This window comes from Phocoena sinus, chromosome 1 (assembly GCF_008692025.1).
Source record: "Phocoena sinus isolate mPhoSin1 chromosome 1, mPhoSin1.pri, whole genome shotgun sequence".
Classification (NCBI taxonomy): Eukaryota; Metazoa; Chordata; class Mammalia; order Artiodactyla; family Phocoenidae; genus Phocoena; species Phocoena sinus.
This window is the reverse complement of record NC_045763.1, coordinates 61,899,150-61,911,267: the sequence shown is the minus strand read 5'-3', so window position 1 is coordinate 61,911,267 and position 12,118 is coordinate 61,899,150.

Below are 12,118 nucleotides of genomic sequence, written 5' to 3'. Positions count from 1 at the left end.
TCAAAATGATAACATAGGGAAGAAAGTGTTTTTACCTAAAATCTTGTCAGTTTGAGTGACATGTGAGTACCCAGCACTAAGCATCTGTTAGGGGAAATCTTATTGTTCTGTGTCTGTCACTAGAAAATTGCAACAAATGTTGCAAGACCTACACACTGGAAATGTTACGATGTGTTTTTAAAACTGCTTTCCACAGAAGGTCCTTTATTTTATTCGAAAATTATAAGCAAACAAGTCTTGTTTAATGGCTTTCAAAATATAAGCAAATTTCATGTCAAAATTGTTTTACTCAACTGCTTACTTGTGTGAGAAATCTGTCAAGCCCTGGTGCCCAAGAAAATAGGGTACCATGGCAGAAGATTTTTTGCTGAAGGAAATAATGAATGCTCAATTAAACCAATACAGCGTGTGTAATGGTCTGATTCAATCTTAGGAAGAACTGTCAGCTTTCTGTTCTGGGATCAGAATTTTCCTAATGCCTGGACTTTTGGTGAATTCTATGTAACAAGTGACACAGTCTTGAGCTTGTATCTCAGAGAAAGTTGGGCTCTTATTTTTTCTCCTTTCAATACTCAAATATTCTTGGGAATTTTACCTTTCTTCCTGATATCCCCTCTGTCCCTACTCCTTTTCCATACTGCTTTTAACTTGCTAAATATTTTAACAATTAAATATTCAGCCAGTTTTTCAGGGGAATCAACGGTTGGTTGTGGTGTTATTTTATTTGAGAGTCATTTCCAAGTGCTTTAGCTCTTCAAATATCAAAAAATGTGTGCTTCAAAATGAATAGATGCTAATAAAATATGGTGAAAAAAATCCTCGAACACCCCAATGTCCCCTTATAGTCTGTGCTATTTAACAAGTTTACACCAATCTGTTTCTGTAAGCAGAGATCACTAACAGAACTTTCCCCCCAAAAAGATGACAAGATATAACACTTAAGATGCATGTTTTTCTAGATAGTCTTTAAAAAAGATGATTTCTAAACATAACATAATAATATTTTATGTTCCTAAACTGCCATCTACTGTGCTTTTTCACCCAGTACACAATACCATCTTTTACAGGCTTGTCTTTTCCAATGAATGTGAATTTATCCCCCAGCTATTTCTTGACATTCTTTCTTTCCCTTGTTCTAGCCATGTGTACTCCTTAAAGACCAGGAAAAAAATTATTTCAACTAATTATAGTCCTACCAAAGCCTTTCACATCATTTAAGACTCTGATTATACACAGTGCCATGAAGACGTGTCAGTTTGAGACAAGAAGAGGTTTAGAGAGGTTTACACTTTGCAGAGTGCCACCGGTCTCCAAAGGGCACAGTCATTAAGAAGCTCCAGGTGCACGTTGTGGGAGCAAAACAGCATAATGAAGTCCTTTGCCTCCTTGTGCACCTCCTGATTAATAACATTCCCCTTCAGTTGTAGCAGATTGTGCACCATGTTCGCTGCAAGAAACCTGGAATACCAGTCTATTTTTCTATCTTTCTCTAAATAGAGTAAATTGCCATTTATCTATGACACGAATCAGAAGAATATACAAAATAGGGTATTTCTGACACAATCTACTTTTATAAGAGCAGCTAATAAGCCAACTGAATGATATTTATTCAATAAGCAACATTTAATATGTATCACTGATCGAATTCTACCTAATCCTTTTTATCCTATATCCACACACGTAGAAATATAATTGATATCTATACTGATAACCCGAAGGCATTGTAAAATTCCAAGTTGCTTCATGAATCATAGAAATGGGAAAGAAAACTGACATTTATCAAATGCCTATTATTTACTAGGCATTTTCACTAGCACTGTCACATTTTATCCAAAGAGCAGCCTGGTCAGGTAAATACTGTTATCCTCATTTTCATGATTGAACGGGATTGAGGCTCAGAGAGATAATAAGAACCAACACTTATTGACTGCTTACTATTTTCCTGGCATTGTGTTTATTAATTTAAAGGTATTGCCTCAATTAATCCTCAGACCCACATTGTGGAGTAGATGCTATCATTATTCTCCTTTATTAGGGGTGACTCAGAGAAGTTAAATAACTTGCCCAAGATCACACAAATAATATGTAGTAAAGCCAAGATCTGAACCCAGGCAAACTGTTTCCAATGCCTGTACCATTAACACCAACATTATGTGTATGACTGTACTTTAACATTAAATGAGTTATATTATTATTTTGTTTTTGAAAATTGGGAATACATGTTTGGTACACGTGGTAACATTCAACTAATCTAACTCCCCTACTAATAGCTATTAATACTTGTTCCTTATTATGCATTTACCATCAAGCATTTTACATGCGTCATCTTGTTTGAAATTCACACACATATGTAATATTATCCCCATCTGACTCTGATAAAACTGAAGTTTGGAGAATAACAATATGAATAATCACAGCAGACACTTACATGGCACTTACAATGTGCTAGACACTCTTCTCTCAAAGAGTTTAAAATATAGTACTTATTTAATTCTGACAACAACAAAATGATGTATTATTATTTTTACTATACAGATGAGGAAACTGAAAGGTAGCATTTTGACCTTTACTGTGAAAGTGAAGAATTGGTCCTGCTATGTTTTTTAAAATTACCTCTCCCGTATCCACCCCCACCCAGGTTGGGGAGGGGAAACCATTGGTGCAGGGCCAGTTTTGTCAGCAGAGCAGAAATTCCAGTCCCAAAAGCAAATGATTTTAACCATTACTCTAAACTGTGGAACAATTTAAAGTAGTCATTCCTTGTTTATTGCAGCAAAGTTAGCAACATGCCTTAACTATAATAGCATTCATCACAATCAAACATTTTGTTGCATACCCAGTAATATAAATTATGCACATTTGGTATGGAGTGGGAGGGAATCAAGCCTGCACAATTTCACACTGGTCAGGCTTGTGCATAGTTTCAATGAGGGCAAAAATAAAATTCCTTTCTTCATGTGTTCTACAAATATTGAGCGCTATGTTCCAGGTACTGATGTTAAAGAAATAAATAAGATTTATTCACTATCTATGAGGAATTTGGGATATATAAAACAAATAGGTAATTACAACCTAAAGGGATAGTTGCTAAAATAGAGTTTTGCTTTCTAAGCCAAAGCCAAAGCCACAAACCACTATGTGTTACCTTGCCACACAGCCCCAAAAGAGGTTACACACAGGATAGAGCTGGCAGAAGAGGAAGGTAGAAGAGCATTCCTCCATACTGATAGGGTAAGACGGTTAAAAATACTGTTATAAAATGGTAGAGATGACTGGTCTGCAGGGCAGAAAGAGAGACACAGATGTAGAGAACAAACGTATGGACGCCAAGAGGTGAAAGTAGTGGGGTGGTGGGGTGGTGGTGGTGGTGGTGGGATGAACTGGGAGATTGGGATTGACATGTATACACTAATATGTATAAAAACAGATAACTAATGAGAACCTGCTGTATAAAAAAATACAATAAAATTCAAAAAAATACTGTTATAATAGTTGCAATCATATTTAAAGTTCCAATAATGTTTATGTGTGAACAACTAGAGGTAGAATTCACTTTCTCTCCCAATCCCTTACCCACCCCCCCATCCCCAGCCCCAGCCCCCTTTAATTCCCTCCATCTATCAGCTCTCATTGTCTCTCCTTGACTTCATTTTGTGAGTGGGTTCTCTCTCTACATTGGTTCTCATACTCCCATTTACCAGCTTAGAAACTCAAATGGAGAGAGAACTTCTCTCTCCCAACATTCCTAATCAAATCCTAGATAATAATTCTGACTGGTCTTTCCTAATTCACATATTCACTCTTCAACCAATCACCACGACCAGGCAAGCTAACACACAGGATTGGATTATCAAATCAGACTCACAGAAATCAGAGATTTTTACCTAGCATCAAGCTTTACTAAAAATTCCAAGAGTACAGGCAATCAAGAGACAAAGATAAAGCAGTGAAAGGTCTGGGACATTCTTGCCAGGTCCTTCCTATCCACTAGCCCAGAATAATAGACAAGACCTGTGTGAAGCTTTGCAGATTGTTATTTCACAGACTGAAACATGTAATTTCTAAAACATCTCTCAGAATGGCCATCATCAAAAAATCTAGAAACAATAAATGCTGGAGAGGGTGTGGAGAAAAGGGAACACTCTTGCACTGCTGGTGGGAATGTGAATTGGTTCAGCCACTATGGAGAACAGTATGGAGGTTCCTTAAAAAACTACAAATAGAATTACCATATGACCCAGCAATCCCACTACTGGGCATATACCCTGAGAAAACCAAAATTCAAAAAGAGTCATGTACCAAAATGTTCATTGCAGCTCTATTTACAATAGCCCGGAGATGGAAACAACCTAAGCGCCCATCATCGGATGAATGGATAAAGAAGCTGTGGCACATATACACAATGGAATATTACTCAGCCTTAAAAAGAAATGAAATTGAGCTATTTGTAATGAGATGGATAGACCTAGAGTCTGTCATACAGAGTGAAGTAAGTCAGAAAGAAAAAGACAAATACCGTATGCTAACACATATATATGGAATTTAAGGGAAAAAAATGTCATGAAGAACCTAGGCGTAAGACAGGAATAGAGACGCAGACCTACTGGAGAACGGACTTGAGGATATGGTGAGGGGGAAGGGTGAGCTTTGACAGGGCGAGAGAGAGTCATGGACATATACACACTAACAAACGTAGTAAGGTAGATAGCTAGGGGGAAGCAGCCGCAAGGCACAGGGATATTAGCTCGGTGCTTTGTGACAGCCTGGAGGGGTGGGATAGGGAGAGTGGGAGGGAGGGAGACGCAAGAGGGAAGACATATGGGAACATGTGTATATGTATAACTGATTCACTTTGTTATAAAGCAGAAACTAACACACCATTGTAAAGCAATTATACCCCAATAAAGATGTTTAAAAAAAAAAATCTCCATTTTATACCTCAGAGAGTTATGTAGCTTACATGACTTTCTCTTGGGAGGCCATGTCCCATAAATTAATAGATTCCAGATCTACTTACTGTAAGCAATCCTTACCAAGGGAGAGCCTACTCAGGGCATTCTGCAGATAAGGCTCCTCCTCCTGTCTAAAATCATTACTCTATTTATTACCTGGAAGTCCAGTTGAGATTAGACCAGATCACCTCCCTTCTTTGCTTTTTCCTAGTGCTATCTCTCAGGTAAAGTAAGGGAATGTCACAGGCCAGCTACTTTACTTCTTCCTTCCCTTCAGGAGACCGGGCATTCTGATTGGATGGCCTGGGACAAGAATCCCACACTGGGCTTGGGGTTAAGGGGAGCACCATGATTGACCTTCCCCCACAGAAGCACCTGGAGTATGAGATTGCAACAGAAAAGCACATTAATCAGATATAAACTGTGACTGCTTTGGTGCTGTCTACTACCTGTCCAGGTAACAGACTTTCAAGATTTCTAGCAATGTACAACTTTCCTGTTCCAAAACTTTATTTTTCTCTCGATTCTAGCTGTGAAAAACTCTCCAGTTATGTCCTGTAGCTCACTGAATGAAGGCAAAAGAACAAGTAGTGACAGCAAGGAATGGGAAGCACTAGACCCAATCTTGTGGTCTGTGGGAAAGTCAAAGAAATGCCTAATAAAGCCTCACAAGGAATCTTACAAAGAATATCTCAAGCAAGTATTTTCCATCCAATTCTCTTAATGTCCTCACATCCATTTGCCTACAGAAATTCTAATACAGCAACTGAATTTCTTTAATCTTAGGCAGGGGGCACAAACAGCTACCCTACTGACCTAATACTCCAACAGGCATTTTTTGTTTGGCTAAAACAGTATTTATTTTTAGGTTAAATTGGAACGTCTCTGAATAGTCTGTCACAGTCTCTTTCACTACCTAGTGTCTTACACTGGCCTGCTCTACTCATTTATGCTACTGCCTTGTCCCTGTAAACATTTGAGGTTTTTGAGCCATGGTTTAAGGTCCTGACTTCACTAAACTGAAAATTCCTTTGAAAAGAATGTATACTCAAATTGTTTTTAGTTATTTACATCAGTGTAATGCCCATAATACTCTCTAATTATGCCCATACTACACTTACAACACTACCTCCTATCTCTTTACACATCTGTATTCATTTGCAGTCTGTGAGTTCCTTAAAGAGGCTGTGATATCGTCCTCTTTGTAGCTACATCTAGCCTTGCCTTGTTGAGTGAATGAATAAATTAATGAATGAATATACTGTTAGCATCAAGCATCCCATTCCTCCTGTGACATGGGACACCTGTAAAGTCTTGTGTCAGCTAAAATATCATAACTTTGTCATAGATTGATGGCAGACTTTTAACAAATTTTTATCCTAATATGATTTTTTCCCACAAATTTGCATGTAATCTCAGTAATTACCCACTTTTTTTTTAAACACACGTGGTCTAGAAAGTACTGCATTAAACTTGCAACTGACACCTTATACTTGCTTTTCCTTTCAGCCTCCAGCAGGGCCAGCCTCCTTGACCTAATTAGATTTTCCACTCCCACATGGCTAGTAAATACTATAATTAATTTATAAAGGACTCTGAAACACCAGCTGGTAATAATTTCCTATTGCACAGAACAAAAAGAGTATTTAAATTGTAGGATATCTGTGAAATGTATATGTGTGTATACTTACATCTTTTAATCCACTGAATTTCCAGAAATGTCAAATTGTAAAGTGTACTAAGTAAACAGTGTTTAATAATTTCTTGTCATTTCTTTCAGCACATTAATTTTAAATTGTAGAAAGAAATCTGTGCGACAAAAATTCTTAGAGACGTATGTTTGGGGTATGTGAGATTTGCATGTCTATGAATATTCACACACATCCCAAGCACTATAATAAATATGTTGTTCTTAAACAAATGTGAAGGAGAAAAAGGTGGACAGTTAGTTTAAGGATTTCTCAATGCCTTGAGATAGTGACAAGTGTAGTGACCATCTGCTGGAGTATTTGCCTATTCAAGAGCTGTGGTAGGCAGAATTTTTAAGATGGCTCCTAAGATTCTTGCTCCCTGGTACATATGCCCTGTATTATACCCTCCCTTTGAGAGTGGGCAGGACCTGTTAATGTGATGGGATGTCACTCCTTTAATTAGGTATACTATAGAGCAAAGGTGATGGAATCATTTCTCCCAAGATCACATTATGTTATATAAGACTACATTTGTGGTGATGGTTGTAAAAATAATGGTAGTAGCAGGAACAGCAGGAACAGACTGTAAAGAAATTCTCCTGCGGGCTTTGGTAAAGTAAGCTCCATGTTGCAAGAGGGCTGTGTGATCAGGGCCTGAGGGCAGTCTCTGAGAGCTGAGAGAAAATCCTGGCTGACATCTGGCAAGAAGACAGGGACCCCAGTCCTCTAGCTACTAGGAACTAAATTTTATCAACAGCCTGAATGAGTTTGGGAGATGACCCTTAGCCTCAAATGAAACTGCACCCCCATCTGATACCTTGATTACTATCTGGTGAGACCCTAAGCAAAAATAAGCCATACTCAGACTTCTGACCAACAGAAACTGACAGATAATGAACTGTGTTGCTTTAAGCTGCTAAATTTGTAATCTGTTAACACAGCACTAGAAAGCTGATATGAAAACCAACTGCCACCCCACAGGTGCAAGTCCCAGAGCTTCTCGGGGACCTGGTGGATCCCATGCACAGTGAGAGGGGGGTATTGTCGAGAGGGTCCTAAAAGGGGGAAACAGGGACTGAGGTCAATAAAATCCTGGTACAGATTTAGGGTGTCCTGCCCAGAAGGGCCTGCTAACCTGGCCAGTCCCCAGCAGACAACAGAACATTTCAGGGCTTCCATTTCCAGGACCCACACAAGACTAGGCTCTGCCTCCCAGGCCCTGCCAGATGGTCCCAGGCACCACAGAGGACTTAGAACATTTGGAGGAAGGTTCTCCAAAATGTCCGCCATACCCCATCCCCCAGAGGTGTAGGGCTGGGTTAAATAGTCCCTACTGCTCAGGTCTAACGGTGGTAACTGCATCTGTCTGTCATGGAACTAAGTAGCAGGGGAAACTGGTCAGTAAAAAAAAATTATGTATAAGCAGAGACAGCGACAAGAGAGGAGAAAGCATGCTGCTTGGATGCGAGATGACTTCTTTTAGTCTCCTTCTGAATCTGTGCTGTATTCTTGCCTTCCTATTCAATCAAATACCTTCTCTTTATAATATTAATTCCCTTCCCCCTTTCGTGATTTAAGCCATTTTATTTTTATTTTTGTTACTTGTAAGCATACAGAGCTCTAATACAATATTCAAAGCCAGATTCTTAAGTTTGTAGATTCGGAAACTCAAGTTTATCATTTCCACCAGGGCACATTATTAACCTCTTGGGGATCAATATGTTAAGAGGACCCATAAAAAACTAATATGCACCTCAGAATGTCAATTTATCAATCTATAAAGAAAGCTATATCTAGAAAGAAAAACTTGTATGGAGAATTCACTCTGGGTATTTCACCATGGTAGGTTAAATGCACTCAGGAGAGGAAATTACTAATTACAGGGTTGTTTGGTGAGCGTACACAGTTGTCCCCTGGTGCCCTCGGGGGTATTGGTTCCTGAACCCTAGGCATATACTAAAATTGGTGGATGCTCAAGTTCAATAGTTGGTCTTCCCGTCCACATCCACAGATTCAATCAACCTGGGCTGTGCAGTAGTGTGTTTATTGAAAAAAAAATTGTGTATAAGTAGACCCGTGCAGTCCAAATTCTTGTGTTCAAGGGTCAATGATAATTAGAAGAGAATGAACAGTCTTGAGGGATTTTTCTTTCAAGTTAGGATAATTGAAATTCCTTCTCTACTCTAGGAATATTTCTCTTTGAAAAATTATTTGTAGTCCTTGAACTCAAATAGCTTTCTATTCTGGTCATTGCCAGATATATTCTTATATTTTGTCTACTGTTATCCTAGACTTATCTCAAGTCACCTTTCTGTTAACATATGATTCTCCCAGAAAAATTGTACTAACTATAGTTGATTAACTTTCTGGAACTTTAACTGCATGTTATTCACCACCTCTGGCATCTATTACCTGGGAGCCTTTAGTTGAATAATAATAACCATTATTTATTGAGTTCTGTTTATCAGGCATCTAAGTAAGCTTTCTCACTTAATCCTTTTAGCAATTCTAAAATACTGATACTATTACCATTGTCTCTGTTTCCTAGATGAGGAAGCAAAATACAAATAGTTTAAGTGATTTGCCTAAGCTCACATAGTTAGCAAGTAGTAGAGCTGAGATTTGAACCCAAGAAATCTGACTCCAGAGTCATCATATATTACACCTTATGGCCTTTCACAAGGTCCTTACAGTTTCTAAACCTTGATTTCTTATCTGTAAACAAAGCTAATAATATCCTTCCTAGGGGCTCCCCTGGCAGTCCAGTGGTTAGGATTCCATGCTTCCAAGGCCAGGGTGGGGTGGGGTCGGGGTGCGTGTTCCATCCCTGGTCGGCTGGTCAGGGAACTAGGATCCCACAAGCCGTGCAGTGAGGCCAAAAAAAACTTTCCTAAAGACTGCTGGGAGTCTAAATGGATGTAAAGCTCTTAGCACACTACCAAATATACAGTAAACAGCTATTATTAAAATAATTCCCTCAGGAATATGGATTGGATTTGGGAGATTCCCGTTCACCTTAATATCACCAACACAAACCAGATTTCAGAGTGAGTTAATTCTATTTTCAGATGGCTGATCTAAACAATCACATGCTAATCCTTCCAACCTCAATTCCAAATGATACTTTATTACCCAATTTCTAATTCTGAGTGCCTGCTGGAGGCCACAGCCACCCAGCCCTCCATCTTGCAGACTGCTCATATTGCTCTAAAGCTCAGTCACAACTTCACACACTCCCCAACTTTGCCTAGGGTAACTGCTGTCCTAGTGACCTAAGAAGTGACTTTCACTTTCCACAAATTCCCAGATTAAATTTAGAGAATTACTTGGTTATGAGTATTAAGTTCACAGATTTATTTATTTATTTATTTAAATTCCTTGTTCTTCTGAGTAAGACCTACTTATTTCAAGAACAAACATTTTATGGTTGCTTGTTAGGTTATAATTCCAGATATTTTATAACACAAGGATTTATATATTATAAATTTTTAAAAAAATTCTGGTCAGTTAAAAAAGCATTATTTTAATATATTTCAATTATAACTCATGCAGTGAAGTTAAGATTTGGAACTTTATAAAGTTATTTTTCATTGTTTTTGAATAGCAGATTTTTTTCCTGCATGTGTCTGAACATACAAGAACAAAATCTGCTTGATTTTTCTGTATTTTAAGAAAATTCTCTTAGTTTAGAAATGTAAACCTCAGAAGTTAGATCATTGCCACCTCAAACCCTCAGTTAACTGTAGAACTGAGAACGTATCTTTTCTTAATAGCTTTGTAACACATCTTAATATGAGTTATGGCGGATTCAACATCCCAACTGCAAGAAACCTCAATCGCCATTAGGGCCAGAAGGTATCCCTGTATCAATCATACTCAGAATGTAACAGGGTGGTCTGTGATCACTCCCTTTGCCCCTAAAGTTAGTACAATATCTAGTCAGGATCTACTGAATGAGAAGGATAGATGGGATATGGTGAAATGGGCAAATTTATTTATTTGTTTACACTTATTGAAGTTTTAAGAAAATGCCTAAATCATAAGTGCCACAGTTAAATGAATTTTTATAAAATGAATATACCTATGGAACCAAAACCCAGACCATGACAGAGAATATTACCAGAACTCCAAAAAGCTCTTCATGTCCCCTTTCAGTCATTATCTCCTCCCCACTCCCTAGGGTAACCATCATCTTAGATTAGCCTGGCCTGCTTTTGAACTTCATGTAAATGGATCATATAGCATGTGCTAGTGTGTAATTGGCTTTTCCAATTCAATATGTGTGTGTGTGTGTGTGTGTGTGTGTGTGTGTGTGTGTGTGAGAGAGAGAGAGAGTAACAGCCATACTCTTCAATGTAGTTGTGATTTGTTTATTGTCATTGCTGTATATAGAATTTCACTGTGTGAACATGTAACAGTTTATTTACCCAGGCTACCATTCGTAAGTAATTAGGAACTTCTAGTTTGGGGCTATTATGAATAGTGCAGCGATGAACATTATTATACACATCTTTAGTGAACATATGTGCATTTCTGTGGGGAACATACTTGGGAGTCGAATCTTATGGTCATAGGGTATGCATATATTCAGACTTAAAAGATTCTGAGAAACATTTTCCAAAGTAAACAATCAACTGACACTTTCACTAGCAGTGTATAAGAATTCTAGTTGTTCGACACCCTCTCTCACTTGGTATTGTCTAAATTTTTCATTTTAATCATTCTGATGGATGCATAGTGGTAATTTCTATTTCCTTGACTTACAGTGCCAGCCAAAATGGAGTAAGACCACTACCCCCTATCTTTCCTACTGATTACAACTAAAAGTTCAGGGCAAAATACAAAAAGCAACTACCTGAGGACTCTAAAAAGTAAACAAAAACAGGCAGATTGGGGAGGAGAGTCAAAACTTAGAAAAATGCCCTGTGTGGTTTTTTTTCTACTTTCTCTCACATCTTTGACCTGAGTTCTGGCACCCAGTGAAAGCAAAAACAGAAAAAAATCCCATATTTCTAGTCAGATGAATGGGGAAAGGGAGCTTCTGTGGGGGAATACTTGGCTTTTTTCCTCCTTTTTTCCCTCTGGGCATGACCTGAGAGTTAGGGCCTAGGCTTGGACAGCTACAACCCCAAGAAAAACCCTGTCTTTCTAGACAAGGAAACTGGGAACAGGAGCTTCTGCGGTCCAAAGAATTTGGAGGGAATTCATGTTTTGTTTTGTTTTGCTCTTTTCTCTCACCTCTTTGCTCCAGTGTGGGCCCTAGTCAGATGCTGCAGCTATGGCACAAAGCTAAAACTCCAAGAGAAACCTCATATTTCTAGCAGGAAAAGGAGACCCTGCAAAACAAAGAATATGAGAGGAATATCAAAAAGGGGTGAGCTGGATAAGGGAATTCCTTAATTCTATGTATGAATCCACATAAGTGCTCACACCTGAACTGACCATCTGCAGGGCAGACAAAAAGCTGCACAGCAA